Source organism: Urocitellus parryii, chromosome 11 (assembly GCF_045843805.1).
Source record: "Urocitellus parryii isolate mUroPar1 chromosome 11, mUroPar1.hap1, whole genome shotgun sequence".
In the NCBI taxonomy this organism is placed as follows: Eukaryota; Metazoa; Chordata; class Mammalia; order Rodentia; family Sciuridae; genus Urocitellus; species Urocitellus parryii.
In genome coordinates, this window is record NC_135541.1 from 92,354,943 (window position 1) to 92,368,276 (window position 13,334).

The window sequence follows — 13,334 nt, forward strand, 5'->3', positions numbered from 1 at the left end:
TGACTTGGCTTTGAAAATCAGTGAAATTTTTATGTTAATTGTGCTGCCCTCTAAACTGGAAGGGAGTTGCCCTTCCCTGAGTCACTCCAACATGTGTCTGTGTTAGCTCCTGCCCAGGCCCTTCTGAATGACAGTTGCTGCACACGACCCCATCTGCAGGTGTTTCCAGGAAAAAGCATCCCAGCCTCTATGTTAAAAAGGGTTTCCTTGCTGTTGAATTTAACACCAGACCAAAGATAGTCTTTTACCACTCAAAGAGAGCAGGGAAAATCCAATCTCTTTGTAAATGTAGTCAAAGCCAGTGCAGCATTTTTCAGGGGGAAGAAGAACGAAGGGAGGCCCACCATGTTGTGCTGTCAGACACAGGAGCTCATATGCTCAGTGCAGGTGGGAAGCAACATTGGTCATCAGGCATCCCAAAAAAGGATAAGAGAAAGGAGAGACACAAGAGATCTTTCCTGGCAGATATTAAGCTTCTTTCATCTCATTCTAAATACAGAGCTCAAAATACACCTAGTATTTTGAGGGGTGGAAAGACCATCTTGCCATGATCATGCAAAAGAAATGTAGTTATGCAATAAAGTTGAGCCAATTGTTTGCCTTTTTAAGAAAAAGGAATGACTGGCCTTGGTGGCATTTGGTGTCCATTGTTGTACCAACTTAGGGATGAAAAGTCCTAGAGAGATGAGGAGAACCAGCCCTTCCTAGTTTCTTTTGCAGTCCCAATGTCTAACTCTGCAGAGGTTGAATGTACTCCTGGTTGTGTAGATAATCATATTGCTCATAACTCAACTCTTCACACCTTAAATTTAGCCATGATTGACTTTGGAGAAAATGTCCTCTCATATTAAATAGCCTTTTGTCTTGGCATCTAGAAACCAGAACTGTGCACTGGGCACTGTAAGTAGGGGCCAGGAGCAAGCAGTCAAGGCCCTGTGCTCCCTGTGGCTGGCTGGGGTGGACAGCAGTGGTCACAGAAGATCCAAAAGTACAGCCAGTGAGCTGGATGTTCTCAGACAGCTGAGTGTGCTGCCACCGTAGGGCAGGATGGCACTCAAGAGTGATGAGGCACAGTGGCCCTTAGGGATCCCTGGTGACCAGAGAGGCCCAGGCTGTGCTCTCTGCAGAAGACCCAGCATCAGGCTGCAGATAATGCTTTCCTCTCTGATGTGAAGTGACCGGCTAATAGCAGGGTACATATCCATGAGATGCCATGGACACTCAGGAGGCATAAGCGAAACTGTGAACCCGTTGCTGGGGACCATCCTCTCTGTGCTCTGCCTAATTGCTGGAAAACTGAGGATCAGTGGCTCCCCTTTCTGGGGCTCCATTTCTGCAAGAAGAAAATGAGTGACTGCATCTGCTGATGGCTGAGCATTCCTCAGACACCACTCTGCACTTTCTGAATGACATGTCACTATAGCATCAGGCAACACAGTGCAGTGGTGAGTCTCAGACATGCTTCTTAAAGGGAAAATTTGTTTCTTAATTGTTTGCCTAAAGAGGCTGTTGTACTTCCAAAAAATAAAAATACATAAAACCTCCATAAATGTTAAAGCAAAATACCTTTCATTTATATAGTGAGTCCGAAAACATTTCACTGTGCAATAGTCCCAGCCGGTCGTTTTTTGCAAAAGCATTCTCATTACCTCAATTTTATTGCCAAGAAATGAAAAAAGGAGGAAATTGTAGATGTATAAGAAAAATCCACTTTGAATAACGCTGTCATGTTCCTATATGAAATATAAGAATTTAAAATCAGATTGTACAAACAGAGGGTCAGATATAATTTCTATAGGCCCAATTATTGCTAATTCTTATTTCAAACACTATGAATATTCTTGGGAATTATTTCCACCCCCTTGAAGGACTTTTAAGCCATTAGCTCATGTAGCATTCAACTACCTGCCAAGCATTTTATTAGTCTCTCCAAGCACACAAAGTAAACCTCAAGGTTCCTGTTGAAAAAATTGCAGGTTCTGAATGATAGAAAATAGTCTTAAGTTGCTTTAAGAGAACGTTCAAGGTAAAGCTGTAGAAAGACTGAGAAAGCCTTGGAGAAAACAAGAAAAAAGGAAGAAACCAACTGTCCCCAAGATTCTGGGGGGAGGGGGATTTTTAAAGTAAGTGAATACTCAGTGCATCCTGGAGCTAGGAAGTGACCAGTGTCCATTTGTCCTATAAGACCACAAAGGCTGGAGGGAATAAGTGAGCTGGGCAGAGCCACCAAACTGGTGAGTAAAGGAACTGGCTTCAGCCTTCCAGGTATTGCTCCAATGCCTCCACCCACATTCTGTCTGAGTCCTGACCTGTCTTCCCTGGGACCATGTCTATAGAGGCTGCTGCAACAAAGTCCTCAGCATTTGTAGAGTTCACTGTGAAGATTGCAATTCCACCTTCTCTCTTTGTTCTGATACTTGGCAGTGGATGTTTCTGGCTGTTCCCATTATTCTGGACTAGACACTGTGAAATTAAGCCCTCCTCAATGGCAATACATCGAGTATTGCTGACTGATTCAACTAAGAGAACTTGGCACATGGCGGAGGGCACTGAGAGATCAATTCTGTGACCTCTTCAGCTGTGTGGGCAAAGGGAGTCTTAAACCAACTGAATGCTGTTTGCTCAGGATCACTAGGCAATGCTGGGCTGAAGTGGACCTGGGGCGAGCAGTTTGCACACCTCAGAACCCACACCGAGCCCGGAGCAGTTGAATTCAGGCTCCCTGTATGCAGTTTCTAGCTGATTATCTGCATCTCCCTGCCAAGCCATCATGACTCAGTGCTACAGACGCTCCCATGGAATAGAGAAACAACTCTTCGGTTTCTCTGTGAACCATTTGAGGTGATACCAATGAAGCCTTCATAGGCAGCAGGCCCAGGATTGAGACAGGACCTTGCAGAGCCGGACCGGACCCACCCTTCACATCGAACACTTGGCAAAGGGAACAGTCAGCCGCCCTTCACAATAGACACCACCATGGCAGAGAACTGACATCACCAGAAATCAGCGGAGGGGACAGCTTCATTGAAACTGGAGTCTGCAGGTGTGTGACCCCCGGGCCCCTCCTCTCCACAAGCGGGGAAATCTCAAGGGCCCCCCCACCCAGCTGTCCTGTGAGCATGATTGTCAGACCGAGGGAGTCAGGAGTGGGGCATGATCCCTGGCTACCGCTTCCACCAGCACTGAAAATCAAGGTCTCTGGTGCCAGCTCCCATGGGCATGGCTACCGGAGGGCAGGCAGAATAATCTGACGGTTCCCAGCCCCCTTGCTCCACAACCCTAGGATGGCAAACAGAGAGAGTGTGCCCAGTCATTCAAGAAAATAGGGGTCCCGGGAGCGGCAGACCAGGCGTGTAGCCAGTTTTGTGGTGCACGTCATCAGTGGGTGGGGCCTGGCTGGAGGAAAAGCAGGGACGTGACTGGAGACCAGGAAAGGCTCTGGGTGCCCAGAATTGGAGAGCTGACCAGTGGGGGAGGAGGAGCCAACTCACAGGGATTGGTTCCTGTGTATTGAGAGGAGAAGCATGGCCCAGTGGGCACAGCTCCACATATTGGAAGAGAAGTTAATCGAACTCTAAGACTGCATTTTTAAATTTTTTTATTTTTATTTTTATTTTTTAATTTTTTTTGTCTTTTCAATTTCCTTATTCTCCTTTTCTTGAATTCTACCTGTTTACTCTCATTCTCTTTAGCAACTGCTTCCCTCCCCTTCTAATACCTTTCCTCCCAAGCATTATGATGCTGTTTATATGTAATTTACTAAATGTGTATAGGTAAATATTCTTAGGCATTATATAGTGCTATCAATTCCCCAGCTACCCCCAAATACTCCAGACTTTTCTCCTGTTAATATCCCTCGTCAGTAGAGCAATCTTCCAAGGTTGACAAGACATACCAACCTCTATACCATCACATCACTCGACCTAAACATAAGTCCCAAGACCAAACCACAGATTGGTATATTCCATCAGAATCCATATGCATTTTATGAAACAAATGAATCTGCTTTAAAGTGCAATAAAATTCATCATCTCTAGTCATAGTCTCCCATCACAAAGGAGAGACTCTGGAGATACACAAAACCAAAATAAATTTATAGGAGTAAACAGTAACTCAGCAGTCAAACTGAACAGGAAATAAAAAGAGCAGCATGAAAAAGCAATGAAGAATAGGAGTACAAACAATGCAGGACAGCCTAAATCTACAGGAGAACCTAGAGACATCAGAAAATTGGTCAAATAAAGAACTCAAGTGTAGAGAATCAGATGTGACTGTGTTACTATTAGTGTCCTTGATGGAGTTTGCCTGCAAACAGGATACTCTGTCGAGATATAGAAAGGCAACAGCGGACATGCTTGCAAACGAGGTGTCTGCTGTCCTTGGGAGGGCTTGCTCGCAAACGAGGGGCTCCTTCAAGGTTTAGATAAAGTAACAGCTGACATGCTTGAAAACGAGATGTTTGCTGTCCCTGGGAGAGTGTGCTCGCAAACGAGAGGCTTCTTCAAGGTTTAGATAGGTAACAACAGACATGCTTGAAAGCGAGGTGTCTACTGACCTTGGGAGAACTTGCCTGCAAACGGGATGTTCTGCCAAATGGGCTAGGAGGGCGCTGAGAAAAATTTTTTATCTGTTCTAAACAAAGAGCAGAGCTCAACATACTCCGAGCCGAGAATAGATTAGCCATGAGAAGCGGGTCACTTCTGATTAGAAAGTAAAACTTCTGTATGCTATGTTTAATTAGCTGAAAGACCTGATTTATTGATATTGGAAGGCTGCCTTTTTTGTTCACAATACTATAAAAAGATTGCTTGTACACAATAAAGGACTTTTTTTCTGCTGCTGCTTTGCTTGCTCTGCTTCTTCTTCTTCTTTGTTTTCCCATGCTGACCTGCAAGTGAATTACTGCAACACTCAAGAAATACCTTATACAGATGAAATGGAATCTTAAAGAGAACATGAGACAGAAAATTCAAATAATGAAAGAACACATTTAAAATGAATTGCATGAACAGATTCAAGAAGCAAATAAACAACTTTTCAGGAGATAGAGATTATTTAAAAAATCAAACAATAATTCTACAAATGAAGGAAACGATGAACCAAATTAAAAACTCAAACAAGAGTATCAGTAGCAGAGTGGAGCAAATAGAAGTCAGAATGTCACACAATGAAGACAAAATATATCATCTTGAAAAGAGTCTAGCCAACCCAGAAACGGCTGGTAAGAAACCATGAGAAAAGCATCCAAGAGATATGGGATAACATAAAAAAAAAAAAAAAAAAAAACTTAAGAGTCATCAGGATAGAGGAAGGTATAGCGGACCAAACCAAGGTAATGAGAAATCTGTTGAATGAAATAATTTTAGAAAACTTTCCAGATATAAATAAGGAAATGGATGTACAAATTCTAGATGCATACAGGACACCAAGCATACAAAATCACGGTAGACCAACACCAAAACACATTGTTATGAAGATATCCAATATACAGAACAAAGAGTAAATATTAAAAGCTACCAGAGAAAGGAGGCAGATTACATTCAGGAGTATACCAATAAGGTTAACGGCTGATTTTTCATCATAGAGGCTGAAAGCATGAAGATCCTGGAACAATGCATTTCAAACACTGAAAGACAATGGATGCCAACCAAGAATTTTATATCCAGCAAAATTAAGCTTCAGGTATGACAAAAAAATAATAATCTTTCATGATAAACAAAAGTTAAAAGAATTCACAGCCAGAAATCCAGCATTGCAAAGCATCTTGAGCAAAACACTACACGAGGAAGAAATTTAAAAAAGCAGCCAAAACCAACAGGGGGAAGTACCTCAGTAAAGCAAGAGTGGGGGAAAAAAGCTAATTATGGAGAAACAAACCAATTTTTTTAAAAAAAGATAAATAATCAAACATGACTGGAAGTACAAACCATATATCAATACTAACCCTAAACGTTAATAGCTTAAACTCACCAACAAAGCGACATAGGCTTGTAACCTGGATTAAAAAAACAGATCCAACAATATGCTGCCTTCAGGAGACACATCTGATTGGAAAAGACATACACAGACTGAAGGTGAAGGGTTGGGATAAATCATACCACGCACACGGTCCTCAGAAGCAAGCAGGTGTGGCCATCCTCTTATCAAATAAAATCGACTTCAAGACTAAGTTAATTAAAAGGGATAAGGATGGACATTATATACTGTTAAAAGGAATCATTCACCAACAAGACATAACAATTATCAATATTTATGCACCAAATAATGGTGCTGCAACGTTCATAAAACAAACTCTCCTCAAGTTCAAGAATTAAATAGACCACAACACAATAATAATGGGTGACTTCAACACACCTCTCTCACCATTGGACAGATCCACCAAACAAAAGTTAAATAAAGAAACTATAGAACTCAATAACACAATCAATAACCTAGACTTAATCATCATATATAGAATATATCATCCATCATCAAGTGGATACAGGTTCTTCTCAGCAGCACATAGATCCTACTCAAAGATAGACCATATATTATGCCATAGGGCAACCCTTAATAAATATAAAGGTGTGGAAATAATACCATGCATCTTATCTGATCATAATGGAATGAAACTGGAAATCAATGATAAAAGAAAGAAGGAAAAATACTACATCACTTGGAAAATGAACAATATGTTACTGAATGATCAATGGGTTACAGAAGACATAAAGTAGGAAATCAAAAAATTCTTAGAGATAAATGAAAATACAGACACAACATATCATATCGGAATCTATGGGACACAAGGAAAGCAGTTTTAAGAGGAAAATTCATTGCCTGGGGTTCATTCCTCAAAAATAGAAAAAAAAAATAAATGAGCTCACACTTCATCTCAAAACCCTAGAAAAGGAAGAGCAAAACAATAGCAAATGTAGCAGAAGGCAAGAAATAATTAAAATCCGAGTGGAAATCAATGAAATTTAAACCAAAGAAACTATTGAAAAAAATTGCAAAACCAAAAGTTGGATCTTCAAAAAAATAAATAATATTGACAGACCCTTAGCCATGCTAATGAAGAGAAAAAGAGAGAGAACTCAAATTACTAATATATAGGATGAAAAAGACAATATCACAACAGACACTACAGAAATACAAAAGATAATTAGAAATTATTTTGAAACCCTATATTCCAATAAAATAGAAGATAGTGAAGACATCGATAAATTCTTAAGTCATATGATTTGCCCAGATTGAGTCAGGATGATACACACAATTTAAACAGACCAATATCAATGGAGGAAATCGAAGAAACCATCAAAAGACTACCAATCAAGAAAAGCCCAGGACCGGATGGGTATACAGCAGAGTTTTACAAAACATTTAAAGAAGAATTAATACCAATACGTTTCAAGTTATTTCAAATATAGAAAAAGAGTGAGCTTTTCCAAATTCATTCTATGATGCCAACATCACCCTGATTCTGAAACCAGACAAAGACACTTCAAAGAAAAATACAGACCAATATCTCTAATGAACCTAGATGCAAAAATCCTCAATAAAATTCTGGCAAATCAGATACAAAAACATATCAAAAATAATTATGCACCATAATCAAGTAGGATTCATCCCTGGGATGCAGGCTGGTCAATATATGGAAATCAATAAATGTTATTCACCAAATCAATAGACTTAAAGATAAGAACCACATGATCATCTCAACAGAAGCAGAAAAAGCATTCAACAAAGTACAACATCCCTTAATGTTCAAAACACTAGAAAAACTAGGAATAACAGGAACTTACCTCAACATTGTAAAAGCTATCTATGCTAAGCCTCAGGCTAACATCATTCTAAATGGAGAAAAATTGATGGCTACGATCTATATACTGTGGGGTCGGGCTCCAAATTCCTCAATAGGACACCTACAGCACAAGAGTTAAAACAAGAATCAACAAATATACTTACTCAAACTAAAAAGTTTTTTTCTCAAAAAGAGAAACAATAAGAGAGGTAAAAAGGGAGCTTACATCCTGGGAATAAATTTTTACTCCTCACACTTCAGATAGAGCCCTAATATCCAGAGTATGCCAAGAACTCAAAAAAATAACCAATAAGGAAATAAATAACCCAATCAACAAATAGGTCAAGGACCTGAACAGACACTTCTCAGAGGAGGACATACAATCAATCAACAAGTACACGAAAAAATGCTCACCATCTCTAGCAGTCAGAGAAATGCAAATTAGAACCACCCTAAGATACCATCTCACTCCAGTAAGAATGGCAGCCATTATGAAGTAAAACAACAACAAGTTCTGGCAAGGATGTGGGGAAAAGTGTACATTTGTACATTGCTGGTGGAACTGCAAATTGGTTTAGCCAATTTGGAAAATAGTATGGAGATTCTTTGGAATGCTGGGAATGGATCCACCATTTGACCCAGATATTCCCCTTCTGGGACTATTCCCCAAAGACCTTAAAAGTGCGTACTATAGGGATACAGCTACATAAATGTTCATAGCAGCACAATTCACAATAGCTAGACTGTGGAACCAACCTAGATGCCCTTCGATAGACGAATTGAAAAAAAAAAAAAAGTGGCATTTATACACAATTACTCAGCACTAAAAAATGACAAAATCATGGAATTTGCAGGGAATTGGATGTCATTAGAGCAGATTATGCTAAGTGAAGCTAGCTAATCCCTAAAAAAACAAATGACAATTGTCTTCTTTGATATAAAAAGGGCAACTCAGAACAGAGCAGGGAAGAAGAGCTTGAGAAGAAGGTTACCATTAAACAGAGACAAGAGGTAGGAGGGAAAGGGAGAGAGAAGGGAAATTGCATGGAAATGGAAGGAGACCCTCATTGTTATACAAAATTACATATAAGAGGAAGTGAGGGGAAAGGGAAAAAAACAAGAGAGAGAAATGAATTACAGTAGATGGGGTAGAGAGAGAAGAAGGGAGGGGAGGGGATCGGGATAATAGAGGATAGGAAAGGACGCAGAATATGAATTTAATATGGCAGTATGTAAAAACGTGGATGTGTAACCGATGTGATTCTGTAATCTGTATATGGGGTAAAAGTGGGTGATCATAACCCACTTGAATCAAATGTATGAAATATGATATGTCAAAAGCTTTGTAATGTTTTGAACAACTAATAAAACAAACAAATAAACAAAACAGAAATGAACCTTACTATAATCCCAACTACTCAAGAAGCTGAGACATGAGAATTGCAGGTTTGACTGGCAACCTAGACAGCTTAGCATAGCAAGACCCTGTCTCAAAATAAAGTTTTTAAGAAGGGCTGGGGATACAGCTCAGTGGTAGAATGTTCCTGGATTCCAGTCCCCATACTGGGGAGTGATAAATAAGAAATTGACTTTTGGAGCCATTTCTACATTGTGGGTCCACCAGCACTTTTACAGCTCTGCCATCAAAGGAGGCCAGGCACATCACAGCACCATTATATAGCTTCATGTCCTCAGTGCCCATCCATGGTGAGGATTCTGCTGAGGGTCCTGTAGGCACCTTCCATGTTCCCCTCCTATACCCTCACAGTTCTGGCATTGAACTTCACATGTTCTACCATGACATTGGATTTAAATCTAAATTTTATAGAAGCCGGCATCCCCAAAACTGAGTCAAGCTGAAGCACATTTGCTTGCACTAATGTTTCTGTCAAGAAAACGTTTCCTAAAGCAGCCTCTTGAAAAACAACTTGGAAATGCCTCAGAGTTAAACATTGTACTATGATGGAGGAACTTTCCAAAAGTGTCAAATAAAAGTTAATCACTGTATAAGTCTAAACCTATATGTCTATAGTTTACTAAATCATATTAGTAGAGTGACTGACTGGACTCATCAAAAATTGAGTATTGAAAAAAAATCCTTTTTAACATTCATGTACTTTACTTGAAAATAATAACACATAAATAATTAGCTTAGCCTTATGAAAATCTAAGACTTGGTCAAAATATTTACTCATTTTTTAAAATAATGGTAGAATACACATAACGCTCACAAACAAAACGATGTTTAAGTGTACAGTTCAGTTCAGTGAGTTAATTACAGTCATGCAGTTATGTGCCCAATATTCAGAACTCTTTAACTTTACAAACCAAAACTCCATTTCCATTAAGCATCTCCCCATTCCACTATTTAATCCCTGCCAACCACCAATCTAACTTTCTGTCTCCATGAATCTTACTACTCTGGGTCAGATTAACTAATGTTAAGTAGAATTATATAGTATTTGTCCTTAGTTCACATAGCATCATATACTTAAATTTCGTTGTATCAGGATGACCTTCCTTTTTAAGGATGAATACTATTCTACTCTGTGTGTGCATGCCAAATTTTGTTTACTCATTTAACCTTTGATGGACAGTTAAAATGCCTACACCTTTGGGATATTGCAAATAATGCTATGAGTATTGGTGTCCAAATACCTGTTCGGTTTTTGTTATCAATTCTTTTGGGTACTTATACCCCAAAGTGGAATTGTTTATTAAGGTTTTTCAGCAACTGCCATACTGTTTTCCATAGTGGCTGTACTATTTTACATTACCCCACCAACAACACAAGAAGGTTCCTATTTTTCCATTCTCTTGTCAACCCTTGTCATTATTACTATTTTTGAATAGTAGCCAAACCTAATAGGTGTGAGGTAGTTCCTACTTGTAGTTTTGATTTTCATTTCCCTAATGAGAAGTGATGATGTGCATCTTGTGCTTATTGGTCATTTGTGCAACTTCTTTGGAGAAGTCCTTTGCCCATTTTTTAATCAAATTTTCTTGTTGTTGAGTTGAAGGAGATCTGTATTTACTTTGGATTTAAAAAAAATACTTAATTTTTAGTTCTAGTGGACACATACCTTTATTTTACTTATTTATTTTTATGTGGTGCAGGGCCTTGCATGTACTAGGTAAGCACTCTACCACTGAGCCACAACCCAAGCACATTACTTTGGGTATTTAAAAAAAAATATTTTTAGTTGTAGTTGGACATAATAACTTTATTTTATTTATTTTTATATGTGGTGCTGAAAATCAAACCCAGTACCTCACACATGCTAGGGAAGTGCCCTACCATTAGGCCACAACCCAGCTCAACTCTGGATATTAAACCCTTATGGAATATGTGATTTGTAAATATTTTCTTCCATCCCATAAGTTGTTATTTCACTATCAACATGTTTTACATATAAATAAAACTCTTGGATTTTTAGAAACTTTAATATCCTCATCATTCTTGAACACCTTAAAATATTACGCATTTATAGCTTGTACTTTTTCTCCACCCAGTTCTAGGTATGATGTTACTGCAGTCTTTTTTGAGCTGTGTGATAATTTTAGATTTAGAGCCCTGGGTAAAAAATCTAAACTTTTTTTTCTGTTATGTAATGAGGAAGCCAAGTAAGATAGTAAAAAGTCTTTGATCAGTAGGGAGAAATCCCAAAGTTTAGACCTGCTCTATCACTTATTATTGTGTAATCCTTGGGTAAGTCATTTATCTTTTGTGACCTTTAGTTACATGTTTACAAAGCAGAATACTAATGACTGGCCTCCTGTGGACCATTCGCCAATGAAAAGTGTGGAGAATACTTTCCCATGTGGTCCAATAGTCATGTTCTCTGGTATTTAATCTAGTGAATTGAAAACATATCCACATAAAACCCTAACTATGCCTGTTTATAGCATCTTTATTCATAACTTCCCAAACTTGGAAGCAATCAAGATGTTCTAATGAGAACAAATGAATTGAAATCTAGATAACAGAATATTATTAAGCACTGAAAAACAAAACCAAAAAGTTAGGAAGCCATGAAAAGACTTAGAGGAAGCTTAGATGCATATTACTAAGTGAAAGAGCAGTCTGAAACGACTCCATACTGTTCGATTCTAACTAAAAGATTTGATTCTGAAAAAAAGAAAAAAAATATGGAGAAAGTAAAAAAGATTAGTGGTTTGGGAGACAGGGAAAATAGGAAACCTACAGAGGATTTTTAGGGCAGTGAAATTATTTAGTATTATACTAGAATGGTGGATACATGTCATTATACATTTGTCAAGATTCATACAATACCTGACACCAAAATTGATCTTTATTGGTAATGATGCATTTTAAGGGACAATGAAATGTCTGTGTGGATTGCTGAATGTAACAAGTATACGACTGTAACAAACGCAGGATGACCATGGTGGGGAAGGCTCTTTGAGTGGGAGCACAGGAGGTATATAGAAACTATGTACTTGTTTTTAAAATAAATTTTTTTTCTTAGAAATGGGGAGAAGTAACACCCTCAGAGAATTTAGTAAAGGAAATAAAGAAGTGGGAGGCAAAGGTAGAGAATATGGTTCATGAAACCAAAATATTCAAGTTTCAAGAAATAGGTAATAATAGAGTTCTAAGCAGAGCACAAAGGTACAAATTAGAAAATATTGATTAGTTATGTCAACTGGAGATGACTGATGATATTAGCAAAAACAATTTTTGAGCCAAATGGTACAGCAAGACTGAGTAAGGGCTAAAAGGGAGAAAAAGAATGCTTGAGAAATAAGAAATATAGACTATTTTTTTTCATGAAATTTGGATCAGAATTGCATAGCAAAACAGGGAGAAGGAAATAAGATGTGGTTTGGGTTAAAGATATAGGAATGGCAGGGAATGGGAGGAACATTATTTTTTATGAAATGAGAGCTAATAGGAAGATGGTGATGAGGATTAAGTCCATAGGTAGAGGGGTGAGAGAGATGCCTTGTATCTCTGGAGCCTTTGATATAAACTATTTCATGTCCATATTGGACATCCTCAGTCTTCTGTTCTACCTATGCCTTTCATCCTCACAATCCACAGGAGAAGATGAAAATGGAAGTCCTGGTCACCTATTCTCCTTCAGTCCCCAATGTGCTCTGTCTTTTCTCACTCTTCACTTTGGATTTAAAAAAAAAAAAAAAAAAAAAAAAAAAAAAAACTTTCCTGGCCTGGTTTCCATCCTTATGCAATTTGGATCCCATAATTAATTGCTTAAATTTCTTTCCACACTCTTAATCCCTTGCCTTTTGACCCTTCCATCTAGCTATCAACTTCTAAACCTGAATCAATCCTACCATCCATTTTCTCCTACACATAACCTTACTCTGATCCATTCTCTTATTGTAAATTTCTTTCCTCTCATTCTGTCACACCAACTGAAACCTTTGTTCCAGGATTCAACAAACCCTCACGTTCTCAGTCTTTTCATTAACCCTCCACTTACTGCCTAACTGAAACCTGGCTACCTCAAGAGAATACCACTGGAATTATGCCCCTGCTGGTTGCAGGTTAATTCTCCACCTCCATCTC